We start from the raw sequence: 15292 nt of genomic DNA, 5'->3' as shown, positions 1-15292 counted from the left end.
GTACATTGATGCACCCACTTAATGACTTCCTTCTGCCATCCAGGCCACCAAAAACTGCGACCCACAAGTCTCTTGGTCTCAGAAATTCCTGGATGACCTGCCAACCGAGACTCATGGCACTCAACAAATAAATCTCTCCTAAAAGTCCTAGGCACAAACAACCTCCCATGGGGAGTGTTAGATGGGGCATTCTCCTGAGCTTTAAGAATCTCATCCTCCAAAACGGAGTCCAAAGCAGCAATCACAACACCTTCTTGTAAAATGCTCTCCTCTTCCTCCTCAACACCGACCATGGGAAAAAAGCTGCGAGACAAAGCATCCGCTTTAACATTCTTGGTACCCGGGATGTAAGTAACGGAAAAATTAAACCGCGAGAAAGAAAGTGCCCACCTAGCCTGACGGGCATTCAAGCGCTTGGCAGCATCAAGATAGATCAGATTTTTATGATCAGTGAAAACCTTAATGGGAAATTCAGCACCTTCCAAGAGATGACGCCAGTGTTCAAATGCGAGTTTAATAGCCAGCAATTCCCGATTACCAATATCGTAATTAAGTTCAGTCTCAGAAAATTTTTTTGAAAAAAAGGCACAGGGATGTACTCCATCCTTGCTTTCCTGAGACAACACCGCACCGACCCCCACAGAAGAAGCATCAACCTCAACCAAAAACGGCTTAGTCACATCAGGCTGCATAAGGATGGGAGCAGAGGTGAACCTCTCCTTTAGAAACACAAAGGCTTCAATGGCCTCAGAAGTCCACTGAACCGCATTAGCACCTTTCCTGGTGAGATCGGTCAGCGGTTTGACAATAATAGAAAAATTTTTTATGAATTTTCTGTAATAATTGGCGAAACCCAAAAACCTCTGTATCGATTTCAAACCAATAGGCCTAGGCCATTCCTGCACAGTTTGAACTTTAACCGGGTCCATCTCAAAACCTTCACTGGAGATAATGTAACCCAAAAAACTAATTCTCTGTACAGCGAACTCACATTTCTCTAGCTTAGCAAAAAGCGAATTGTCCATTAATAACTGTAAAACCTCACGTACGCTCCGCCAATGAGACTCCAGATCAGGCGAATAAATCAGAATGTCATCCAAATACACAACCACATTTTTGCCGATCAAAGGTCTAAGGATGTCAATAATAAGATTCTTAAAAAATGCTGGAGCATTGGTAAGACCAAAAGGCATAACCAGATTCTCAAAATGACTCACAGGAGTGTTAAAAGCAGTCTTCCATTCATCACCCTCATTCATGCGCAACAAATTGTATGCCCCCCGGAGATCAATTTTAGAGAACCACTTGGCCCCCACTAACTGGTTAAACAAATCAGGAATCAATGGCAGTGGGTAAGGATTGCGTACAGTAATTTTATTAATCTCACGAAAGTCCAGACATGGACGTAAACCGCCATCTTTTTTCTTTACAAAAAAAAATCCAACAGCTACAGGAGACTTGGAAGGCCTAATGTGACCGGCGGCCAAGCTTGTCTGTATGTATTCCTCCAAAGCCTTTCTCTCAGGAATAGTAAGATTAAATAAACGACTTTTAGGAAGAGTCGCTCCAGGGACAAATTCAATGGTACAATCATAGTCTCTATGGGGAGGCAAAATTTGTGACTCCTCCTCAGAAAAAACTCTCCAAAAATCCTGAATAAGTACAGGTAATTCCCCTTTATCCACCACAGCAATACGTCCGTTACAACACTTGTCATAACATTTAGGGCTCCAGGACTTTATTTCATTGGTAGACCAATCCAGTACAGGATTGTGCAATTTTAACCAGGGCAACCCCAAAATTACTGGAGAAGGCAAATTATTTAATACTACCAAATCCAAATTCTCTTGATGAATACCATTAATAGTGAGGGGAAATTCACAGACCTTGTGAGTAACACTCTTCAAGGGAGAGCCATCAACAGAAACCACAGCAATAGGGGATGACAAAGGTTTAGGTTTTAATTTAAGTTTTTCCAAGAATCCCCCATCAATCACATTCAGAGTAGAACCACATTCCACAAATACCCGAAATTCAATTAATTCTTCCTGAGCAGCGGTAGTAGCAGATAGGAATACTCCCTTAATATTTAAACAGGCTATACGTGCATGACTGACCATTTTTTTTTTTCTTTGTTCATACGAAGCACACAGTTCTTAATGAAATGACCAGAATTTCCGCAATAGGAGCACAAACCTCCGGAAAGCCTGCGGTCTTTTTCCTGAGAGCGGGGTGCCATCGCCCCAATCTCCATCGGCTCTCCTTTGTCAGCACAGACCCTCTCAAGACTCGGAGCTGACATGGCAGAGGATTTACTCTCATTAACCCTTGCACGCAGTCTCCTGTCCACCCGTATAGCTAATTGCATTGCCTCCTGCAAGTTTCCAGGTGTGGGATAAGCAATCAGCAAATCCTTAACCCTTTTACCTAGCCCTGCAAGAAACAAACTTTTCAAAGCTGAATCGTTCCACCCCACCTGGGCAGACCACCGACGGAAGTGAGAACAATATTTTTCCACATTACCTGATCCCTGCCTCAGATGTCTCAATTCAGACTCAGCAGATGAGACACGATCAGGATCATCGTACAACAAACCCAAAGCAGAAAAAAAACTATCCACTGATCTAAAGCATGGATCACTAGGTTGGACAGAAAAGGCCCATCCCTGAGGATCTTTGCGCAAAAGTGACATTATGAACCCTATGCGCTGTGATTCATCACCAGAGGATCTGGGTCTTAAACGAAAATACAATAAACAAGCATTTTTAAAAGAAAAAAAATCTTGTTGTTCACCAAAAATAGATCAGGCAGACGTACCTTTGGCTCCACAAAATGTGCTCCAGAACAACTACTCACGTGTTGTTGGAGCTCGGCCACCTCCAGAGAGAGTCCCTGCAAGCGTTGAGCCAAATCTTGAACCGAGACCATGATGGAAACTGGAGGTCTTTCCTTAGAGAAATTTTTTTTTTTTAGGCTGGACTTACTGTTATGATCTGCTACAAGCACTAAGGAAAGACAGGAGATCTGTCCCTACAATAGAACTAAACTGGATCCCTACGATGTAACGGGGAACCTGATCCTGCGATCAGACCCGCTAAAGTCCTCAGCTAGTCTGAAGAAAGACCTATAGATGCAAGGGAGGGATCCCTACAAGATCTAGGGACTGGGATAAAGTTGGACACCTCCTAGCAGAAATTGTAGCAGTAAAAGACAAACACACAACATAGAACATAGAGGTCAGAAGACCTAGCAAAACTAACAGAGAAAGGTAACAGAGCACCAAGCTAGCTCAAGAGTAGTAATACAATAAAGTCAAGCAAGGCCAGGAGGGCGGAGCAGGATTAAATAGGCAAAAAAGGTCATGTGACCAGCAAACTAGAAAAAAACCAACAGGAGAGTTCTAACAGGTATAGATACTTTAAGCAACGAGTCACGTTCGATAACAATCAAATCGGGGAGCCCCTCCTCTACCTTACTATAAGATAGCTGAGACGATTCAATAAGTCTCTTCTTTAATACTTATTATTTTGTGTACCTGCTTATGTATTGTAATGTCTCCTTTCTAAAATCTTGTATATTTTTTTTAAACACTGCCTTCCTTTTGGATTAAATATAAAATGTAGTAGTTGTTTCTTTTGTCCTTTAATCGTTCCCTTCCCCGAAGCCATATGCTACCAGAACGCAGGCGTCCGGCAAGGCCTCTATTATATTTCAAACTCGGTCGGTGGTGGCAGCGAATAATATTAATAATTGGGCTATCATGAAGCTGACAGTGACCGTAAAGAAGGCGAAAACACATATTCCATGCGTTGGAATCCAGAGGTGTGACGCCATATGCTCACTGGTCGCTTGCCGATACCTAAGTAGAGAGTAGTGGGGACCGTGTGCTCGTGGATCCCTGACAAATCCCTGACAGAGTGACGGCAACGGTGACATATTTTGTGATCTCCCCGGTGTCGCCTCTGTGAGAGTCCCTAACATGCAGTTATACAGTTTATGTAAATGTTACATATTTTATATATATGGTTCAAACATAGGTGTATTATATGGATAATTGGTAATTAAGTACATTTTCTAATAATCATCTAATGCTCTAAATTATTTTACCTTTCTCTTTTAGACTTGTTATTTTACAATGAATTGCATTTTTATTGTATAGTAAATGTTGTCAATAAAATAAAAAAAAGAAAATCACTACTTCCCTGTGTGAGTTCTTTGATGTCTAACAAGATTTGTTTTCTCTGTAAAACATTTCCCACATTCTGAACATGAAAATGGCTTCACCCCTCTGTGAATTTTCTGATGTCTAACAAGATCAGATTTACCAGTAAAACATTTCCCACATTCTGAACATGAATATGGTTTCTCCTTTGTATGAATTCTCTGATGTTTAACAAGATGTGATTTCTCTATAAAACATTTCCCACATTCGGAACAAAAAAATGGCTTCTCCCCTGTGTGAATTCTCTGGTGTATAACAAGATTTGATTTCTTATTAAAACTTTTCCCACATTCTGAACATGAATATGGCTTCTCACCTGTGTGTATTCTATTATGTGTAACAAGATGTGATTTCTGATTAAAACATTTCCCACATTCTGAACATGAAAATGGCTTCTCCCCTGTGTGACTTCTCTGGTGTGTAGTAAGATGTTTTACAGAGAAATACTATTTCCCACATTCTGAACATGAAAATGGCTTCTCCCCTGTGTGACTTCTCTGATGTGTAGTAAGATAGTATTTCTCTGTAAAACATTTACCACATTCTGAGCATGAAAATGGCTTCTCCCCTCTGAGAGCTATTTCATACTCAACAGTCCTTTCACTTTCGCTTTGCACATTGGTCTTTGATGAAACAGAAGAAAGGAACTGTTGACAAGGATTGGATGACAGATTTTTTCTAAGGGCTTGAGGTGTATCTGGGATAATGGCATGTTCTTCACATGGATTTGGTGTGATTCCATGATCATATGCTGCAAAATCAGAAAATATCAGATGTGTCACTGAGCTACTGGCACACTCGTCTGCCAAGAATAAAACTGATTTTATTATATTTCAATTAACCTTCATTGGAATAACATTAATATTTATATAATTATTTTATATAATTGTTATACAAAACTGTAATATAATTCAATTATTAACCTTTATAAGACAGTAGACCACAAATTAGGGCTTAATAGATTATACTGTTAAGCTACTAGGTTGGCTCTCTCTTTAAGTTGCCTTCACCATAGAATCATATTTCACTGTACTTGTTACCAATCATTTCAAGTTACTTGTTCAGTAGAGACTCATAAATGGGCCTGTAAGTCAGTGTTGTCAGGTGGTGGGAGGAAGTATCAGAAGCTATCGATTTGGAGCAAGTGTAGAGCGTCCTTCTCTTTTGTTTTAATGGAACTAAGCAATAGATATAACAAAAGGGAAAAAAGGCCTTTATACACTTTCTACATGATGGCAGCCAATGGACACATTGCATCATATAACAAATATATAAATATAAGAGCACTGGGAGATCTGAGAAAGAATTTGTATTAGTGTCCTACGTAAGTGCTGGTTGCCAGTCACAGGCTCTTTCATAGATCATCTGAATTATAGATTATGGACACCACTGAACACGAAAAAACAGTAAAAACATATGTGACTAAGTTTCTGAAGTTAGTAAATTTGCACTTATCCGATTCTTTGCATTGAATTGTCCTTCTCATTGATGTTTTTACACCAGTTATCTGCTCACCTTTCTCCCACTGCCTCTCAGCTCCTGACAAGCTGCTATTATAAATTTTGCGAAATCACCAGTTTTTCCGCTTTCAGAGCAGGTCTTCTAAACATGGCTCTCACTGTCCTTATCTGTATTCTTGTTCAAGTGCCCTGTTATCACTGTGTGTAAAGTGAGGAGACTGTATTGCTCTGTTCTGCTCAAGAGACAACTTGATAATGCCCCTTTAAGAGATCCAGAGAAAAACTATTTTATCTTTTTTTATGCTCCAGAAGAAAAATTTACATTAAGATAACATGAACTAAATTCCCATTACCAATCCCCTAAAACTCCTTTTCATTGCTGCCCCATTACCCCGACTGTCTCTATACTAAAGCCCCCATCTCACATAGCGAGATCGCTAGCGAGATCGCTGCTGAGTCACCGTTTTGGTGACGCAACAGCGACCTCGCCAGCGATGTCGCTATGTGTGACACTTTGCAGCAATCAGGCCCCTGCTGTGAGGTCGCTGATCGCTGCAAAATGTCCTGGACCATTTTTTTGGTCTCTGCCCTCCCGCTGGTCAGCACACATCGCTGTGTGTGACCAGCGGTAACCATGAAAAACAGCGGGTTACTAGGGGCACACGCGCACTTAGTAACCCGCTGTTTATCATGGTTACGACTCTGCTACGTTGAGCGGTAACCTCCCGCTCACCGTAGCAGAGTGGTAACCATGATAAACAGCGGGTGACTAGGGGCACATGCGCACTTAGTAACCTGCTGTTTATCATGGTTACCAGCCTGCTCCTGCTTCAGCAGGCTGGTAACCAGGAGCAGGACATCGTGGAAAGATTCTTTCCACGATGTCGCTGCTCCCCTGATCGCTGGTGAGCCTGCCTGTTTGACAGCTCACCAGGGACCACATAGCGACGCAGCAACATAGTTACATAGTTTATAAGGCCGAAAAAAGACAAGCGTCCATCCAGTTCAGCCTATTTCTTGTGCACTGCAGCTATTCCGCAGCGTTGATCCAGGGGAAGGCAAAAAAAAAAAAACATGCGGTATAGGCCAATTTACATCATTGAGGAAAAATTCACTTCCCGACACCAATCTGGCAGTCAGATTAAATCCCTGGATTAATTAACTATCACTAAGCATAAGATGTAATTTTATTGTTATCAAGAAAGGTGTCCAGGCCTCTCTTGAACTCATTAAGTGAGTTGGACATCACCACTTCCTCTCCCAGAGAATTCCAGAGTCTCACGGCTCTGACCGTAAAGAATCCCCTTCTATGCTGGTGCAGGAACCTCCTTTCCTCCAGACGAATAGTGTGCCCCCTCGTGTTTGTCACCATCCTTGGTATAAACAGGTCATGGGAGAGATCTCTGTACTGCCCCCTGATGTATTTATACATGTTTATGAGGTCTCCCCTAAGCCTTCTCTTTTCCAACGTAAATAGGCCTAATTTTGACAACCTCTCTGGGTATTCTAGTCCCTCCATTCCCTTTATTACCTTAGTCGCCCTCCTTTGTACCCTCTCTAGCTCCAATATGTCTTTCCTGAGCACCGGAGCCCAGAACTGTGCACAATATTCTAAGTGCGGCCTTACCAGCGCTTTATACAGAGGAAGAACAATGTTCTCATCATATGCCCCTATTCCTCTTCTGATGCATGCCATGACTCTATTTGCCTTCGCAGCTGCTGCCTGACACTGGGCACTCCAATTTAATTTGCTATTAACCAAGACGCCCAGGTCCTTCTCCATGTCAGATTTCCCCAACGGCTTCCCATTTAATATGTATGGGTGACTGCTGTTTTTCTTTCCCATGTGCATGACCTTACATTTATCGGCATTGAACCCCATTTGCCATTTTTTGGCCCAACTCCCCAATTTATCTAAATCCTCCTGTAGCTCTGCCCTATCCTCATCTGTATTAACTACTTTACAAAGTTTAGTATCATCTGCAAATATTGCTATTTTACTATGCAACCCTTCCACTAGATCATTAATAAATATATTAAATAATATAGGGCCCAAGACAGACCCTTGAGGCACCCCGCTAGTAACCCTGACACACCCTGAGCTTACTCCATTGATAACCACCCTCTGCTTTCTATCACTCAGCCAGCTATTTACCCACTTGCACACATTATCCCCCAGACCAAGCATTCTCATTTTATATACCAACCTTTTGTGTGGCACGGTATCAAACGCTTTGGAGAAGTCAAGGTATACAACATCCACTGACTCTCCCCGGTCTAGCTGTGAGCTCACCTCCTCGTAGAAGGCCATCAGGTTTGTTTGGCAGGAGTGATCCCTCATGAATCCATGTTGATATGGAGTTAGACAGTTATTATCATTAAGATATTCTACAATAGCATCTCTAAGAAATCCTTCAAACAATTTACCCACAACAGACGTTAAGCTGACTGGTCTATAGTTCCCAGGGTCACTTTTAGACCCCTTTTTGAATATTGGTACCACATTTGCTTGGCGCCAGTCAAGTGGGACAGTCCCTGTCCATAAAGAGTGCTTGAATATAAGATACAGCGGTCTGTGTATCACATTACTTAATTCTTTTAGTACCCGGGGGTGTATGCCATCTGGGCCTGGTGACTTGTCTATTTTGATATTATTTAGGCTTTTCTGAACTTCCTCCTGGGTTAGGTGGGTGATATTTAGCGGAGGGTTTACTTTATCACTCTGCATTTCCTCCGATAAATTGTTTTCTTTTGTGAAAACAGTGGAGAAGAAGCTATTGAGTAGGTTTGCTTTACCCTCATCGCCCTCTATGATTTTACCCAGGTTATTTTTCAATGGGCCAACTCCATCAGTTTTAATCCTTTTACTGTTTATATAGTTAAAGAACAGTTTGGGATTCGTTTTACTTTCCTTGGCAATTAGTCTCTCTGTCTCCTCTTTTGCTATTCTTCTTTGTTTCTTACAGATTTTGTTTTTTTTCCCTATAAGATATTAGTGCTTCCTCGCTGCCTTCTTGTTTAAGTTTACCGAAAGCCCTTTTTTTGTTTTTCACTGCCCTCTTGACTTCCTTATTTAGCCACATTGGCTTCCTCCTATTCCTAGCCCTTTTATTCCCATAAGGTATGTACCTTCTACAGTGACTATGTAGGACTGTTTTGAAAATTTCCCATTTCCCATTGTCAACGATCCCTGACAGGTTGTATCGTTGTCGGGATCGCTGTAGCGTCGCTAAGTGTGATGGGGCCTTTACTCTTCAAGCCAGACAGGCATGTGAGCACTGTGGCCAATCATTGCCAGAAGCAATAAGCAATACGCTTCTGCTGTGGCCAATCATTGGCTTTAGCAATTGAAGGTTTGTAGGACCAGTGAATAATGTACAGAGATTGGCCCTGTATCTTTTTCTGCGAGGAAAAAAAGTGCCATTTTAATTTTCCTTGTTGAAACTTTGCTGGTAAAAATGTGGATTTGTGCAATTTTTTTGCCAGTAAATTACACATCCAAAAGTCTATGAAACAAACGCTAAAAACATTCAATACATAATTGTAGCGGTCAGTGACATTGTAGAATCAGTGATTTCTTTGGATTCTACTCACCTGTGCGGTTATATGTAGGAATATCCTCTTTACCCCGCTCATCACTCCTCACATATGTTCCTGCAGTATTAGTAAAGGTCCGATCTTCACTCTGAAAGAAAGAGTGTAAAAGTCACAGACAGACGTAGAAGTCACGTGAGATGATTTCTAAGAACACAAAAGATCATAAATTAAGAGGACAATCACAAATGACAGCAGTTGTTATTACATAGCTGCAGGTCTTCGGTATGAATCCAACCTATCAGTTCCTAATTCTAACCAGCAGGCTCCATAACCAAGAAAACTGTGAGAAAATCAAGACAACATCTAATGTCTATGATCAGCTTTATCCTGTCATCTCCACCAAGTATAAAACATACACTGAAAGGGCATCTTACTAGAGACAATCATTTAGTATCCCTTTGGATCTCCTTTGGCCTTTAGAACCTCAGAGATATGTCTAGTCATAGATTCCACTCGGTGGTGAAATTATTCTGCAGAATTATTGGGTCAATGCTCATACAATAAATTCTCGCAATTGCTGTAGATTTGATGCTGACATGTTCCAATCAGCCTTTTGAACTTTTTCCCAGAGATTTGCTTTATAATTAAGATCTGGGGACTGTGAAGGTCATGGGAAGCAAGAAATTCTCACTGTCATTTTCCTGGAACCAATCAACAACTATATGATCCTTGTTACAAATTCTGACCCTCCAAACAAGACAATTTTTCTACTTGCTCATCCCATTTTTGCCTTTCCATGTCCCCTTAGACAACACTGACAGTGATCAAAATGATCATTTGCTGTTATACCTATACATATGGAATAAGGAGTTACAAAGTGTTTTATAGGTGGAAAATTGTCCCCGGTCCATCAAATCCAATCTTTCGTGAGCAACTGTACATTACTTAACACTAGATTACATATATAATATCCCAGAATACCATTTGTTATAAGAAAATCATCTGCTAATATAGTATCTGCCATTACTACCTCTTGTAGTTGGGCAATCCGTAGTCTTACTACTCTTACTCTAAAGAACACCTTCTTTGTATTAAATAAGTTTTGTGCTGGTTCTTTGTATTGGCCACACATGTTATTATACACAGTTTGCCTCTGAGGCACCATTTTCCTATGCTAAACAAAGAAATTTTTCTAACCCTTCATTAAAAGACAGACCTACCCTCCAATTTATTATGTGAAGCCCAAAAACTAGATCTCATATTCAACATTGACCTTAGATTTATGGGGAGTAATATTACATTAGTCATATTCTCACAATGAGTTGTGTGTTTGCACATATTAGTCAGAGAACAAGCGTTATATCCAGCTGCAATTTTCATCACTTTGCATCTCCAAAGACATACTTATAGGGAATTTGGATTGTGAGCCCCAACCGTAGACAGTGATGATGATGTCAGTAAAGCACGTTGGAATTAATGGCGCTATATAAGCAAGTAACATAAATAAACGTGCACCTCGTGCTTTTTTAGATCCTCCTCAGTTTCTTTTGATTGGATGTCTTTAAATACTTGCCCATTTTAGTCTAGGAGTAAAGATTATTTCTTGTTTGAACAAATTAAGATCTCTTGATTTTCCCATTAAACTGTGGATTCACACTGAAACTGATACTCTGATCTGAACACTCTGATCATGAGGAGGTCATTATCTCTAATAAATTAGCCATTCAAGGTTGAAAACAAGACTGAACAGAAGATCTCCACAACCTTCTACACATCATAGGGGAGATTTCATGACACCTTCTCTCCATCTACCTGATAATCCTGAGGAACATCTGGAATTTCTTGTTTACAGTCCTGTGGAAGAAGAGAATGGGAGACATCACTCTGGTATCATCCTCTTACTGGATAGAACTGTTAATTAAAGCATTATTTTTTACGTGGAACTGTCATCAATCTCTTTCTATAAGATTTCATGATTTTCTCTCCATCTACCTGATAATCCTGGGGAATGTCGGGATCTTCTTGTTTAGAGTCCTGAGGAAGAAGAGGACTGGGACATCTCTCTGGTGTTGTCCTCTCACTGGATAGATCTGGAGGAAACACATACAGGGACTGAATTCATTCTTTACATACAGATAATTATAGGCGGTGTGTATTTAATCTTATTACCTGGTGATGTGAGGGGCTGAGGAACCTCCATCATGACGTCCTTGTGCAGATGTTTGTGTTCTTCTAAATACTCCCACTCCTCCATGGAGAAATAGACGGCGACATCCTGACATCTTATAGGAACCTGACACATACAATGATACCGTCATCACCCCAATCCCTTCATAGCGTTACTGTATAATGTCCCAGCATTCCTAGCAGTGTCACCTCTCCAGTCAGCAGCTCAATCATCTTGTAGGTGAGTTCTAGGATCTTCTGGTCATTGATGTCCTCATGTATCAGGGGGTGAGGTGGAGGCACCGTGATTGGGCTCAGGGGTCTTCCCCATCCCTCAGACACAGGGTCCTGACAGCGGTCACTAGAGGTCTTCTTCACTACTGTGTAATCCTGGTTATGAAGAGACACATTAACCCCTTAATAACATCTGACGTACTAATACGCGTCTGTGCCCTGGGACTTAAGAGCCAGACCCGTATTAGTACGTCATGGCGATCGCGCGCGCACACAGGCTGTGCGGGCGCGATCGCTGCCGGGTGTCAGCTGATTGTCACAGCTGACACCCGATACTATGTGCAGGGAGCAGTCCTGCACCGCTCCCAGCACATTAACCCCCGCGATGCTGCGATCGAAGTCGATCGAAGTCGATCGCAGCATTGCGGGGGCAAGGGGAGGTGATCGCAGATACTCACCTCCTCTTCCGGCTTCCAGCGCTGTCTGCAAAGGCTTCCCGGGTGTTGCCATGACGACCCGATGTCGTCATGACAACATCCGGGTCACCAGACAGCAGGAAGATTGTTTGGACATGCGCAGTGCATCTCCAAACAATCTTCTCCCTGTCCGGCGCTGACAGCCTGCATGGCACAGGGATGGTGCTGCATTCCTGTGCCATGCAGGCGATCAGAGAAAAAAAAGTGAAAGTCTCAGAGGGGGACAAAGTAATAAACTATATAAGCTTCCAGAAAGTGAAAAAAAAAATTTTTAAAAAAAATTGCAAAAATCTAAAAAAAAATAAAAAAAATAATCCACCAAAAATAAAAATATAAATGTACCCATCAATAAATATTATTATAAAAAAAAAAAAAACAATAAAAGTACACATATTTGGTATCGCCGCGTCCGGAACAACGTGACCTATAAAACTGTCCCACTAGTTAACCCCTTCAGTGAACAAAAAAAAAAAAAAGAAGCAAAAAACAATGCTTTATCACCATACCGCCAAACAAAAAATGGAATAACACGCGATCAAAAAGACAAATATAAATAAAAATGGTACCGCTGAAAACGTCATCTCGTCCCGCAAAAAACAAGCTGCCATACAGCTCCATCATCCGAAAAATAAAAAAGATATAGCTCTCAGAATAAAGCGATGCTAAAAAATATTTTTTTCTATAAAATTGCTTTTATTATGTAAAAGTGCAAAACATAGAAAAACGATATAAATGTGGTACCGCTGTAAACGTACTGACCCGAAGAATAAAGCTGCCTTATCAATTTTACCACACGCGGAACAGAATGAAAAAAAACAAAAAAAACAATTCCGGAATTGTTGGTTTTTGTTTATTCTGCCTCCCAAAAATCGGAATAGAAAGCGATCAAAAAATGTCAAGTGCCTGAAAATGGCACCAATAACAACGTCAAGTCATCCCGCAAAAAACGAGCCGTGACATGACTGTCTGCCAAAATCTGGAAAAATTATAGCTCTCAAAATATGGCGATGCAAAAACTAGATTTTACAAAAAATGCGTCTTTTAGTGTGTGACAGCTGTCAGTCATAAAAACCCCATATGATTCTGGTATTGCTGTAATCACACCGACCCGAAGAATAAAGTCGTCTAATCACTTATACCGCACAAGGAACGGCGTCAAAAATAAACTCTTGGGTTAGGATTGGGCTAAGGTTAGGGTTGTGCTAGGGTTAGGGCTGGGCTAGGGTTAGGGCTGGGTTTGGGGTTAGGGTTGTGATGGGGTTGGGATTTTTTTCCAAAGTAAGAAAAAAAGATGACGATATGGCGACTAGTGTTGAGCGCAAGTGCTCGCTACTTGAGTTTGCATCGGGTGCTCTGGTATGCATTGAGTATCGTGGGTATTTGAGTGACATGCTCGAGTCTCTGCCCCATATGCTTCACGGCCAAAAAAACTTTACGGGAATTGCCTGCCATGCACGAGCGATCCCCGCATGTTTTTTTTTGAGTGTCTAATAACCGTGAAACATGCGGAGCAGGGACTCGAGCATGTCACTCGAGCACAAGCTGTACATGGTGCATACCTGAGTACCCGATGCAAACTCAAGTAGCGAGCACTTGCGCTCAAGACTAATGACAACTTATTCAATATGATGACCTAATGTAAACAAATTCTGTGTCGTACCTCTGGGTTCAAAATGTTCACTATACGCCTTAATAAAATCCTTGGGGGTATAGTTTCCAAAATGGGGTCACTTGTGGGGGAGCTCCACTGTTTAGGCACATCACGGGCTCTCCAAACGCGACATGGTGTCCGCTAACAAATTGAATGGAAAATCGTCTCAAATTGTTAGCGGACGCCATGTTGCGTTTGGAGAGCCCCTGCGTGCCCAAACATTGGAGCTCCCCCACAAGTGACCCCATTTTGGAAACTAGACCCCCCAAGGCACCTATCTAGATCCATAGTGAGCACTTGGAACCCCCAGGTGCTTCACAAATTGATTCATAAAAATGAAAAAGTGTTTTTTTTTTTCACTTTTTCATTTTTATGAATCAATTTGTGAAGCACCTGGGGGTTCCAAGTGCTCACCATGCATCTAGATAGGTGCCTTGGGGGGTCTAGTTTCCAAAATGGGGTCAATTGTGGGGGAGCTCCAATGTTTGGGCACACAGGGGCTCTCCAAACACAACATGGCGTCCGCTAATTATTCAAGCAAATTTTACAATCAAAAAGTCAAATGGCGCTCCTTCCCTTCCGAGCCTTGCCGTGCGCACATACAGTGTTTTTTCCCCAAATATTGGGTATCTGCGTGCCCAGGGGAAATTGCACAACAAATTTTGGGGTCCATTTTTTCTTGTTACCCCTGTGAAAATAAAAAAAATTGGGTCTAAAGTAACATTTTTGTGAAAAAAGTTAAAATTTTCATTTTTTCTTCCACATTCAAAAAATTCCTGTGAAGCACCTGAAGGGTTAATAAAGTTCTTGAATGTGGTTTTGAGCACCTTGAGGGGTGCAGTTTTTAGAATGGTGTCACTTTTGGGTATTTTCTGTCATAAAGACCTCTCAAAGTGACTTCAAATGTGATGTGGTCCCTAAAAAAATGGTTTTGTAAATTTTGTTGGAAAAATGAGAAATCACTTGTCAACTTTTAACCCTTATAGCTCCCTAACAAAAAAAAATTTGGGTTCCAAAATTGTGCTGATGTAAAGTAGACATGTGGGAAATGTTATTTATTAACTCTTTTGTGTGACATATCTCTCTGATTTAAGGGCATAAAAATTAAAAAAAATTTTCACAAATAAACGCAAGTGATATCGAAGAAATTTTACCACAATCATGAAGTACAATATGTCACGAAAAAACAATCTCAGAATCAGGGGGATCCGTTGAAGCGTTCCAGAGTAATTACCTCATAAAGTGACAGTGGTCAGAATTGTACAAATTGGCCTGGTCATTAACGTGCAAACCACCCTCGGGGCTTAAGGGGTTAATAAATCTCACTCCAGACATTTCCAGAGTCCTCACCTCTCCAGTTCTGTCCATCTGTTATTCCCACAGATAAGAATGATGTAATGTGACATCATCAGAATCTCTCACCTCTCCAGTAAGCCGGAAGAGGATCTCTAGGGTGAGGTGTAACATCCTATCCGCCATCTTGTCCCTGTCCCTATCCATCCTTGATGGTCAATCAGGAATATTCTCTTATAGCGAAGATCTCCAC

The 15292-nt window shown here is 41.3% G+C and overlaps 1 pseudogene; it reads right to left on the bottom strand.

The window, feature by feature from the left end:
• The window catches only part of LOC141271469 (uncharacterized), a 524545-nt pseudogene that overhangs the window by 52111 nt on the left and 457142 nt on the right, over window positions 1-15292 (bottom strand).

Source organism: Phyllobates terribilis, unplaced genomic scaffold (genome assembly GCF_046119375.1).
Source record: "Phyllobates terribilis strain yellow unplaced genomic scaffold, ASM4611937v1 Scaffold_5__5_contigs__length_657084704, whole genome shotgun sequence".
NCBI classification, from domain to species: domain Eukaryota; kingdom Metazoa; phylum Chordata; class Amphibia; order Anura; family Dendrobatidae; genus Phyllobates; species Phyllobates terribilis.
This window is presented reverse-complemented; position numbering and strand designations above follow the sequence as displayed.